This window comes from Lithobates pipiens, unplaced genomic scaffold (genome assembly GCF_037356315.1).
Source record: "Lithobates pipiens isolate NorthernLeopardFrog02 unplaced genomic scaffold, aLitPip1_a1.2 Scaffold_18, whole genome shotgun sequence".
NCBI lineage: Eukaryota > Metazoa > Chordata > Amphibia > Anura > Ranidae > Lithobates > Lithobates pipiens.
In genome coordinates this window covers 145495656-145507638 of record NW_027507758.1, presented here as the reverse complement: position 1 = coordinate 145507638, position 11983 = coordinate 145495656, and positions in this window count along the sequence as shown.

The following is an 11983-nucleotide window of genomic DNA, read 5'->3' as shown; positions in this document are numbered from 1 at the left end:
CAATAAAACTACACAATTGGCAGAATGGAACCAGAGTTGTGAACTGGCACAGCAAACACTCAGCTGCACCATTTAGTGGCATTTTTAATACTTCATTAACATTTTAATTACTACCATCTTCAGAATTCTTAACTTTGGTTAGCCAACCAAGTTATACCAATGAACATAAAAAAAAATAACTAAATAAAAATAATAAAATAAATAGATTTTTCTTTGAATGCTTTATTACTATTGACCAATTCACAAGGGGGGCGGGATTTGGGGGTCCCCTTGTTAAAGGGGGCTTCCAGATTCCGATAAGCCCCCGCCCGCAGACCCCCACAACCACCGGGCAAGGGTTGTGGGGATGAGGCCCTTCTCCCCGTCAACATGGGTACAAGGTGCTTTGGGGGGCTACCCCACAGCACCCTCCCCATGTTGAGGGCATGTGGCCTGGTACGGTTCAGGAGGGGGGTACTCTCTCATCGCCCCTCTTTTCTTGCGGCCTGCCAGGTTGAGCACTTGGATAAGGGTCTGGTATGGATTTTTGGGGGGGGGCACGCCACTTTTTTATGTGTGTGTGGGGCCCCCCTTAAAATCTATACCAGACCTGAAGGTCTTGGTATGGATTTTGAGGGGGCCCCCATGCCATTTTTTTTTTCAATTGGCACGGGGTTCCCCTTAATATCCATTCCACACTTGTAGGGCCTGGTATGGAATTTGGGGGGACCCCCACGCATTTTCTTTTAAAATTTTGGTTCGGGGTTCCCCTGTAAATATTCTAACAATATTGAAAACATGTAATTTCTACTTACAATGTATTTACTGCATGAAATATTCAACATGTAAAATCACGAAGGTTTTCGCTTACTGGTTCTTTGAAGAGCAAAGATAATTCATTTTCTTCCCGCCTAGCAACAACGGCAAAAGAATTGTAACATATATATACCCAAAGCTAAACCTTTCTTAGTCACACACACACATCCATACTATATACATATTACATACAGTATTTATTGAAAACACAAATCACAAAAAATGCACAGAATAAAACAAAACATGCAATATGATAATGCATTTTAAATATTTAGGTCTCATGCAAACTGGACGTTAAAATATCATTATAAAAACGTCAGTAGCTTTGGAGTGAGTTTTTCACATTTTTTCAACATTTTTGCAATAGCGTTTTTTTGTGTTTTTCCGCTTTAGCGTTTTAGCGTTTTTTTAAAGAATTTTTTTTATTTATTTTTTATTTTCAATGGATCAAAAATGTTACAAAACACTGATGAGCGACGTTTTTGAGTGTTTATCAGCGTTTATCAGCGTTAGAGCGTTTTTACTGCTGAAAAATGTTTCTCAGAACCCACTAGCTTTGAGTTTTTTTACTGCTCAAAACTGCTGATAACAGCCTATGTGTGCATGGACACAAAGGATAACATGATGGAGAGTTTAATGACTGTAGAAAAAAAATGTCTACTGCCAAAAAAAGCTGCTGTAAAAATGTCAAAAAACGTCCAGTGTGCATGAGGCCTTATGCAGTTAAGCTTTTGACTGTGAACAATTTTCACTTGAATTTATTATTGGGTATTTTGTGTAAAGGAAATGGAATGGTACAGTTAAATCACTAATGTTATTTAAAAAAAGTCAAGACTTATTTGAATTATTGTACTATCAATGAACCCATGCATTTTTGGAATTTGAAATGTTGTTTCAATTTAAAAACAATATGGACAACACAGTAGTTAGCACTTCTGCCTAGCAGCACGTGAGTCACTGGTTTGAATCCCAGCCATGGCACTACCTGCACAGAGTTTGCAGGTAGTGCCTGTGTGGGTTTCCTCCTACACTCCAAAGATAGTCCGGTAGGTTAATTGGCTTCTGACTAAATTGGCCTTAATGTGAATTAGAAATCCTAGATCGTAAGCTCCTTGAGGGCAGATACTGATATGAATGTATAATATATAGTATATGTAAAGCACTGTGTTAATGTAAATTAATGGTGCTTATTATTTTTTTATTGATAGAATAGGGTAGAATTTAAAATTATGTCTGTTTTTTATTTCTGTCTGTGACCCCGTCTGAGAAAGTTTCTCTCTAACTTCCTTTCCCTTTTACTGCACAAGAATTTGGAGAATTTTATAATCCTTCACCACTACATCTAAAAGAAAAAGGTATTGTCTGAAGTTGGAAAATAGAAAAAAAAAGACATAGAAACACTACAGCTGTTTTAGCCCTAAAAAGATTTTTCTTTCCCTGCCTGCTTGATAAAAACAATAGCAGTAATCTGATTAGTTCACTTTTTTTTTCCTTGCATGCTGGTAAATGGAAACCTTTCACAGAAAATAAATGTTGATAGATTGTATAATTTTTTTCAATAATGAATTTAAGAAATCTTTTCCTGGGATGAATATGTCAGCAGTCATTGCTAATCTATTCTGCAAATGGTAGTTGTCAGGCTGTAATGCTGATCCTCTTTCTGAATTTATGATCCTCTTTCTGAAATTCAGGGCTTCCTAAAGATGCTCATGGTAGAGAAAAATGCATAGAGGTGGGATTTCCGGACACGCGTCACTTCTGGTGACGTCACATCCTCCTTGTGGAATGCAGACTGGTTCCGGTCACTCAGAACGCAGACAGCGCGGGGTAATGATACTGCTGGATATACTAAGTGCCAAGAAGGCACAGTAATATGTAATGAATTGCATGTGTTATGTCACTGGTTTTAATTAATAAAAAGAGGTGCACAATGACATTCTTTGTGTCAGGGCTTTCCTATCTCCTGCCCTAATACAAAGATATTGGCATTCACCCCTGAGCCTTGCTCTTTGGTGGATTGGAGGAGAGGAGGAATTGCTTAAATACTTGGCATGCTTTAACATGTCTGTGCACAAGAGAGTCAATAGTATTTGGTGAGTCTACATCCATGTGGGGTGCACAAGCACTGCACGGAGTGTTGTTTTGATGTGAAGTTTCACTGTAATTGGAGCATGGGCCCTTTGAATCGTTCTGTGGCCATGTCAAGGCACCCCAGTTTACTGGAAATTGCGGCATCTAGCAGCAGTGTCTTGGTTCTTAAAGTGATTCTAAACCTTATTTTCTTTTAAATAATAAACAAATCATACTCACCTGTCCTGTGCAATGGTTTGGCACAGAGCACCCCCATCCTCCTCTTCTGGGGTTCCCTGCCGATGCTCCTGGCTTCTCCTCTTCGGGCAGTGCCCACCATAGCAAGCCACTTCCTATAGGGGCATTTGTGCAGGTGTGATACAGAGGCCCACTGCCAGTGTCTATAGGCAGCAGCAAGAGCCAATGCTGTCAATCTGCTCTGTGAGGAGGGAGAGAGAGCTGCTGTTTTTGGGCACAGCACTGGATCAAGATGGACTCAAGTAACTATAATGCCGCGTACACACGACCGGTTTTTCCATCAGAATAAACTCTGACTGTCTTTCTGATGGAGTTCTGATGGAGTTCCGTTGAAACAGACTTGCCTACACATGATCACACCAAAGTCTGTTCATTTAGACGTATGACGGGACTAGAAAAAGGAAGTTCAATAGCCAATAGCTGCCCTTGCATCGTTTTTTGGTCCGTCGGAACAGCATACAGACGAACGGTTTTCCCGATAGGAATTGATTCCGTCGGAAAGATTTAAAACATGTTCTGTTTCTAGGTACATCAGAATTTTTGAAAAAAAAAAGTCAGATGAAGCCCACACACGATCGGAATATCCGATGAAACGATTCTGTTCGACTTTTTCTGCCGGAAAGTGTGACCATGTATACCTGGCATTAGGGGGTGAAAAAAAAACGACTTTAAATTACTTCCGAAGAAATTTTTATAAGTAAGTAGCATTCATAAAATACATTAATTGCAAATATAATCCTATGTGCAGATTTTTGTTGAGGTGAATGGTTTGGTGACAGAGTTTCATTAAAAATCTCAGCATTTAACCTATAGGTATAAAAGTCAAATCAAAATCAGAAATTATCCTCCACGTGGGAGAGATTGGGGTCAATACTCCAACCAAAGAGGACAGGGTCCACCTATAAATTATCAAGATGGATGGAATTACCATACCGGTAATGAATATGGTTATGGATCTTTCATCCAAGAAAATATAGGGGGTTGTTCTGAATGGGATTACAATGTCCCCACTAGGAATGCATTCTTTCCACTGAGGGACCTTAATGGCCCAGAGCGTGAACACAATTTGCAACCTCCGTTTCCACCTGCTGGTGGTGCCCCATTGGTGGTGCCCCATCGGTCGGACCCCAACGGGTCCCTGGTGTGGACCCATTGGAGAGAGGTTCTCTGGGGCTGGCAGGACCTAATAGTTGGGGTTTTCCCAAACCCACACAGGGTACCAAAAGGTTGGGAGAAAGAGGAGAGGAACCCGAGGGGGGAGGAGAATCAGAGCAGCTAAAAAGGCCCAGGATGTAGTGGGTAAGGGGATCTTCAATTTGAGCTCTAAACCTCTGTTAACATCAGAACAGCATATCTTGGACAAAGGGTTAAAATTTGTGCCTCCCACTAGTCTGAATACATTTCAGACGTATATTGATGTCCACAAGTTTGTGAGGAAACTGAATATAAAAAGATATATGGTTGGGCGTTCCAATAACAACAATGTGAGTAATTTTAGTAGTACAAGCACTCAGGTGGCCCATTCGGGTCTAGCAAATGCCTCACTTTTCAACCCTCCAGGAACACTTCCACCAGCTTTGCGGGTGTTTAGGGATGTATTATTAAGGGATTTGGATTTATTGGAAGTCAAAAAAAACAGGATGAATAAAAGCTTGCAAGAAGGTTTGGATTCATTGTGCAATAGGAAGGATTTGGTTATCAGGCCAGCTGATAAGGGCGGTGCGATAGTAGTGTTTGATCGTGCAGATTATCTATCTGAAATTAGTAGAATCTTGGGTGATACTGACACCTATATCGTTCTGCCCTCCGATCCAAAGACACAATATAAAAGGGAACTTGAAAAAATAGTTGCTGCAGGTCGTGAGGCTGGGATTTTAGATACTAAGGAGAGTTTATTTTTGATCCCAAGGGCCCTGCGTACTCCAATTTTATATTATTTTCCCAAATTTCACAAGAATCCTGTCTGCCCCCGGGACGACCCATAGTTAGTGGGATTGATTCCATCACGTCCCGGGTGGGCAGGTATATAGATTCATATTTACAACCGTTGGTTCGGGAAACGCCCTCCTATGTTAAGGATTCAAGACACATTATTAATATGTTGGCAAATATTTCTGCCAAACCTGGTATCTGGATGGTTACAGCTGATGTTACATCACTGTATACCATCATTCCACACAATTTTGGGTTTGAAGCAGTTCAAACATATTTAGATTCTGGCCTTTCTGGCGAGCAAGTGACTTTCATTATGTGTTTACTTGAATTTGCGGCCTCACATAACTATTTTTGGTTCGGTAATCAATTCTAGAGGCAAGTTAAGGGAGTTGCTATGGGGGCTAAATATGCCCCCAGTCTGGCAAACCTTTTTATGGCCCAATGGGAGGAGGACGTCATCTATGTTCAAAATATACCACAAATAGCCCTATGGGCTAGGTATATTGATGACGTCCTCCTCCTATGGGATGGTAGTGACCATGACCTGAAAGAGTTTTTAGAATCTTTAAATAGGAACCAAAGGGGCATACGACTCAATTACGAGATGAGTCAATCTAAGATTCATTTCTTGGATCTTGTTATTACCGTGAAAGAAGAACTTTTTGTCACTTCTACGTTTTTCAAAGATACGGATAGGAACTCCTTCATTCCCACTGATAGCTGTCACCACACCCCTTGGCTCAAGTCAATCCCTAAAAGCCAATATATAAGACTGAGACGGAATTGCTCAGAGGTAGGAGAATTTCTGTCACAGGCAGAGATTCTCACCACAAGGTTCCTTGAGAAGGGTTATGATTTTTTGTCTGATACTATCAGAAAAGTGACTAGTATGAGTAGACAGGAATTACTCTTTGAGAAAGGTCCACGAGCTAACAATATCCAGGGGTGTGTTCCCTTTGTGACCATTTATTCTATTCAACAGAGGAATATAAAACAACTAGTTAACAAACACTGGCATATTGTTAGCAGCAATACGGTATTGAAACAGGTGGTTCCAGAGAGACCGAGAATAGTTTTTAGAGGTGCCTCGTCATTGAGAAACCGTTTGGCCCCTAACGTTATTGATCCACCATCGAGGAGTAGGGTTTTTTTTGATCAGTTAACTGGCTTCTACAAATGTGGAAGATGTAGAGTCTGCTCCTTAAACTCATGCCCACGTAGACGTACTACTTCATTTGCATCACATGTTCCACTACTGGGGTATTTTATTTGCTGCAGTGCCCCTGTGGGCTACAGTATGTGGGACGGACCAAGCACCCATTACAGGTGCAATTGAATGAGCACATCACCAATATACTGATAGGGTTCCCCAAACACTCTGTGTCCAAGCATTACCTGGTGGCGCATAATAAAGATCCTTTGAATACCCTATTTTTGGGAATAGACAAATTTAAGCCCCATTGGCGCGGTAGTTCTTTGGTGATAGGGATTTCAAGACTTGAAATGTCCTGGATCCATCGTTTAAAATCATATATTCCATATGGATTGAACATTGATACCGATATCAATGCTTTCATAGATAATGATTCCTGAATCTGTCTCTTTTATCAGTTAGGCCTGTTCTGATTACTATTAAATGTGATATGGGCATGTTCAATTTTATTGTGTTTGTGTAAACCCGCTCTGAGATGCGGGATGGGCCTCAAATACAACTATTGTAATATATGGTTAAAATGTGTGGGTTAATGATTGTACATATAAATTATGTGTATATTCACACTTTTTTGTCAATTGATTTTTGTATTATTAATTTTTCACTTAATCTATATTCATTTATTATATATTAAAATTGTATATACATACACATATTTAATTTATGGTATGTTTATATTTACACTTTTTTGTCTATTAATTTTTGTATTATTAATTTTTCACTTAATTTATATTTATTTATTATGTATTTATTTTTTATATATATAAATAATTATGTTTATGTGAGGATATCTATTTTTCACATATGCACATTTTTACACTAGATTTACGTTTAATTAATTTTGCTATTTTTTATATATATATATTAATTTTTTATAAAGAGAATTTTTTATATATATATATATATATATATATATATATATATATATATATATATATATATATATATATATATATATATATATATATATATATATATATATATATATATATATATACACTTAGTCATCACTTATTTACATACATCGATTTTCAGATTTCTATTTGTGACATGGCTTATCCAATATCGAACTTATTGTGTTTCCTTTAATAATTGTATATTATAATTTCGTCATTATGAGCCATGTTATAATATAGCCCTTTTGTTCACCTTTTTTATCAGTGCTTTTTGCCATCAGTTAAGATGGCGGTGTAGGTCGGATCTTGCATCTCAGAATGAGGTCTGGGTATAAATGGTGGTGCGTCGCTGCGTTGCCCGTTCCCCATTGATAACGTCATCTATGACGAAACGTGTCTGGAAAGGTACGCAGTGACGCCACCACGCTTTACAAGGGGAGGACGGGACGCTTCTTTGAATGCCGGCCGGCTTTCTGTGATCTAGTTTGATGCTGTTTTAAAGAATTCTTCACGTAAGTGTGATATTTATATCTTAATAAAATATTTGAATGGTTTTACGCTATGGAGGCATCTCTTTCTTTCTGGGGTTGATGCTGGTGACATACCCGATTGCTGATAGTGGAAGTTTTAGTGCTGTGATGCTGCCATACACCGGTGATAGTGGAATCGTGATGCAAGAATTATGACACGGATGTTTTATTACTAAGACTACAACCTGTTTTGGATAAATACCATTAAGGCTACTATCTAATCTGCATCTGGTAAGCGCATCAAAATCCTGGTGATGGGCACTGGTTTGCAGCTTTGTTTGGACTCACCGCGGTGACTTGATAAGCACTGATATATTGGACTTTATTTTCCAGTCCCAGCTCTCTGCAAGCTGTTTTTTCTGTTATATGCTATTTTTACACTTCTTACATTTTTTTGTGGTTTCATTTGTGTAATGTTAATGCTATTTTATTGGCAACAAATATTAATTTTGTGTGTGTTCCATTAACTCCTTATTGATATTTCATTGGAGATGTCTTTTATTACCGAATAGGATTAGTGGCGCAGCTTTCTAAACTTTCTTATATTCATTCTAGTGTGTGTATCCCACTTAGAGCTGCAGCCTTTATTTTATATATGTTTTAATTTTTTATTTTTTTATTTTTTATTTTTATTTTTTATATTTTATTTTTTATTTTATTTTTTATTTTTAATTGTTATATTTTTTTCCCTGAGCGCAGTTTATTTTTATTTTTCAAATCAAAATCTGTCTGCAGGACCCTTTGACTGATCCCCTACTTCTCTTCTCCTTTGTTTTGATTAAGAAACCATCCTAAAGCCCTGTACACAAGGTCAGAGAATCTGTCGGAATGCGTCTTATCGGACCGTGTCGTCAGATAATCCGACTGTGTGTGGTATGCATCGGACTGATTCCATCCGAATCTCCGTCCGACCCAATTTTCCAACATGTTGGAAATATTTCCCGACCAACTGGGCTGGTCGGACCTAATCCGATCATGTGTATAGCATTTTGATTGGACCAAGTGCCACGCATGCTCAGATCAAATTCCTACATCAAAGCTAGTGGCTACTAGCCTGAATGTAGTCCCATCGTAACGAAATTACGTCATCACGTTCTGAAAGATTGGATTTTTCGCCAACTTGGCCCGACCGTGTGTATGCAACAGTTTCGGACACAATCCGTCGGACTAAATCCAACGGGCAAAATCCGACGGATTTGGTTGGCAGAATCTCCGACCGTGTGTACAGGGGCTAAGAGAAGCGTGATGATAGAATTTATTTTAAGTTAAATGTGGTTCCTAATGAGTCCTCCTAATCATATCCAAATGCTGTGTTTCACTCGGGTCCCAACTGAGCGCACCTGTGCTATATCACACAACACTGTCAACATAAGCAGTGCAAGCAGCAGGGATCGAGTACAGTAGATGAGTTTCTGTATGAGTTGTCATTAATCAATACAAACTCTTAGCAAAGCAAAATTAAAATGTGTATAAATGAAACATCAAATGATTCCCCTAAAGAATGGTAGTTGTTAATTTAACATTAATTACACAGAAGGTCCCAGCAGAAATCAAACTGCTAATAGTTACAGATTATTTAATTGTAACATTTGAGGTTAGCTGTCTTGCATATCAAAATACATTAATGCACATGTTCAAGAAAACTTAATGATGACATTTATTTAAATAATGATGTACCTCAAAATGTATACACATCTACCTAAAGTATACATCTCAGTAATGTGCAGGTCCAAACCTGTTGAATTAAGAATTAAAAATGTAGTCAAATTTGAATACAGTAAAACTATTGATTTCCCTGAAGCAGAAACTCTTGATTTCGCTCATTGAGCTTCTAAGGTAAAACTTGCTTGGAAGATAAACAAAGAACTTTTTTTTTTTTAGAAGATGTGGGTTTATTTTTTTTAATGTATGGCCTGTATGCTTTCTTTGTGCAAAAAAAAGTAAAGCAAGAAAACATATGGGCATGAAAATATTTCCAGGAAGTTTGAAAAAAGGCATCTGTAACCTTCAGGAGCAATTTAAAGCCCGCTGTGTTTTTAGAATCTACAAAAAAAAACTTAATTTTACCTCCTCCCATTGACTCCAAAGCATTTAACCAAAATTTTGTCAAAATGTTTACATTTTAGTAGAGGTCGACCGATATGGGTTTTTCTCTGGCCGATGCCGATGCCGATATTTAGAAATCATGGTGGCCGATAGCCGATATATGATGCCGATTTTTTTTGGGCCGATATGTTAGGCCGATTTTATTTATTTATTTATTTTTTTCCTTTTTTTTTTTTTTTTTTTTTTTAATCCCCCTTGATCTAACACACCTTTCCCACTGGGGCGTTTTTCAGGCGCTTTTGGGCTAAAAATAGCGCCTGTAAAGTGCCTGCAAAATGGCTCCCCTGCAGTCTGTGTGAAAGACAGAGTGCTTTCACACTGAGGCGATGCGCTGGCAGGATCTTAAAAAAAAGTCCTGCAAGCAGCACGTTTGGAGTGGTGTATACCGCTCCTCCACCACTCCTGCCCATTGATATGAATGGGCACCACTGCCGAAGCGCATGCAATGCGATTTGGCAGCAGTGCTTCATGGGCGCATTTAACCTCTTCCTTGGCCGCTAGCTGGGTTATATGTGCCCCACTAGCAGCCAAATAGCACCGCTAAAATGATGGTAAAGAGCCGCTAAAACTTGCGTTTTACCATCAACGCCTGCCCGCTCCAGTGTGAAAGCAGCCTTCATAAGTGATACAGAAAATTTCTTACATTTAAACATTTATTAAACAAAACAAACCTCCAATCAGTTTACTTGTATGTATGATTTAGATAAAAAAAAAAAAAACCTATGTATTAAATAAAAACAGGTAGTCAAAACTTTTGGACAAAAAAAAAAAAAAATGGGCTAACTTTACTGTTTTTATTTTATTTTTAAATAGTGTATTTTTTCCCCAAAAAAATGCATTTGAAAGACCTCTGTGCAAATGCCGTGTGACATAAAATATTGCAACAACCGCTATTTTATTCCCTAGGATCTCTGCTAAAAAAATATATATAATTTTTGGGGGGTCTAAGTGATTTTCTGGCAGAAAATACAGGATTTTTACTTGTAAGCAACAAGTGTCAGAAAAGATTTAGTCTTTAAATGGTTAAACTGAGAACTTCTACACACAGAGATGATTTCATTCATTCAAGTGTAAACATTGTATCATTTAGTTCTTTTCTTGGCAGTCTGCCCAGAGAGGAGGAAAGTGTTGCTATGACGACTCAGGCAACTTACACTGACTTCTTATACAGAAGTCATTTCAAAGTCCCGCTGTAGTTCTGAATCGGCTTTTTATCAGCACAATCGGCCGATGCCGATTATTTAAAAAACGGCAAATATCGGCCGATATATCGGCCGGCCGATATATCGGTCGACCTCTACATTTTAGCTGTATATTAACCACTTGTTGACCGCCCTATAGCAGTTTTACTGCAACACGGCGGAAGCTGTGCTCTGCATCATGTATATACAGGCATACCCCACTTTAAAGTACACAATGGGGTTTATTTACTAAAGCTGGAAAGTGCAAAATCAGGCTCACTTCTGCATAGAAACCAATGAGCTCCAGGTTTTATTACCAAAGCTTAATTGAACAAGCTGGGGTTAGAAGCTCATTGGTTTCTATGCAGAAGTGAGCCTGATTTTGCACTTTCCAGCTTTAGTAAATAAACCCCATTGTGTACTTAAAAGTGGGGTATGCCTGTATATGTGATTCTGCATTTTTGTCAGTGGGGGGCGCGCACGCTGCTGGCGTGATGCTTCTGCTGTGATTTTTCACAATGTTTTCTTGATGTCCCACGGCACCCGGCGATCATCTGTCTCTTTCCCTAGTAAAAGCAGCACATACAGTACACATAAACACTGGCTAGGCACACTGTAACCCTTTGATTGCCCTAGATGTTAAACCCATTCCCAGCCAGTGTCATTAGTACGGTAACAGTGCATATTTTTAGCACTAATCACTATTTTAGTGTCACTGGTTTCCGCAAGGTGTCAAAAGTGTCAGTTCATGTCCTATTGCCCGACACAATATCGCAGTTCTGCTATAGGTCATGGTTATTACTAGTATAAAAGAAATAAAAAAAGTACATAAATATATACCATAGTTTGTAGACACTATAACATTTGTGTAAACCAATCCATATATGCTTATTGGGATTTTTTTAAACCAAAAAAAATGTAGCAGAATACGTATTGGCCTAAATTTCTGAAAAAAAAAATATTGGATATCTTTTATAGTAGAAAGTAAACAATATTGTT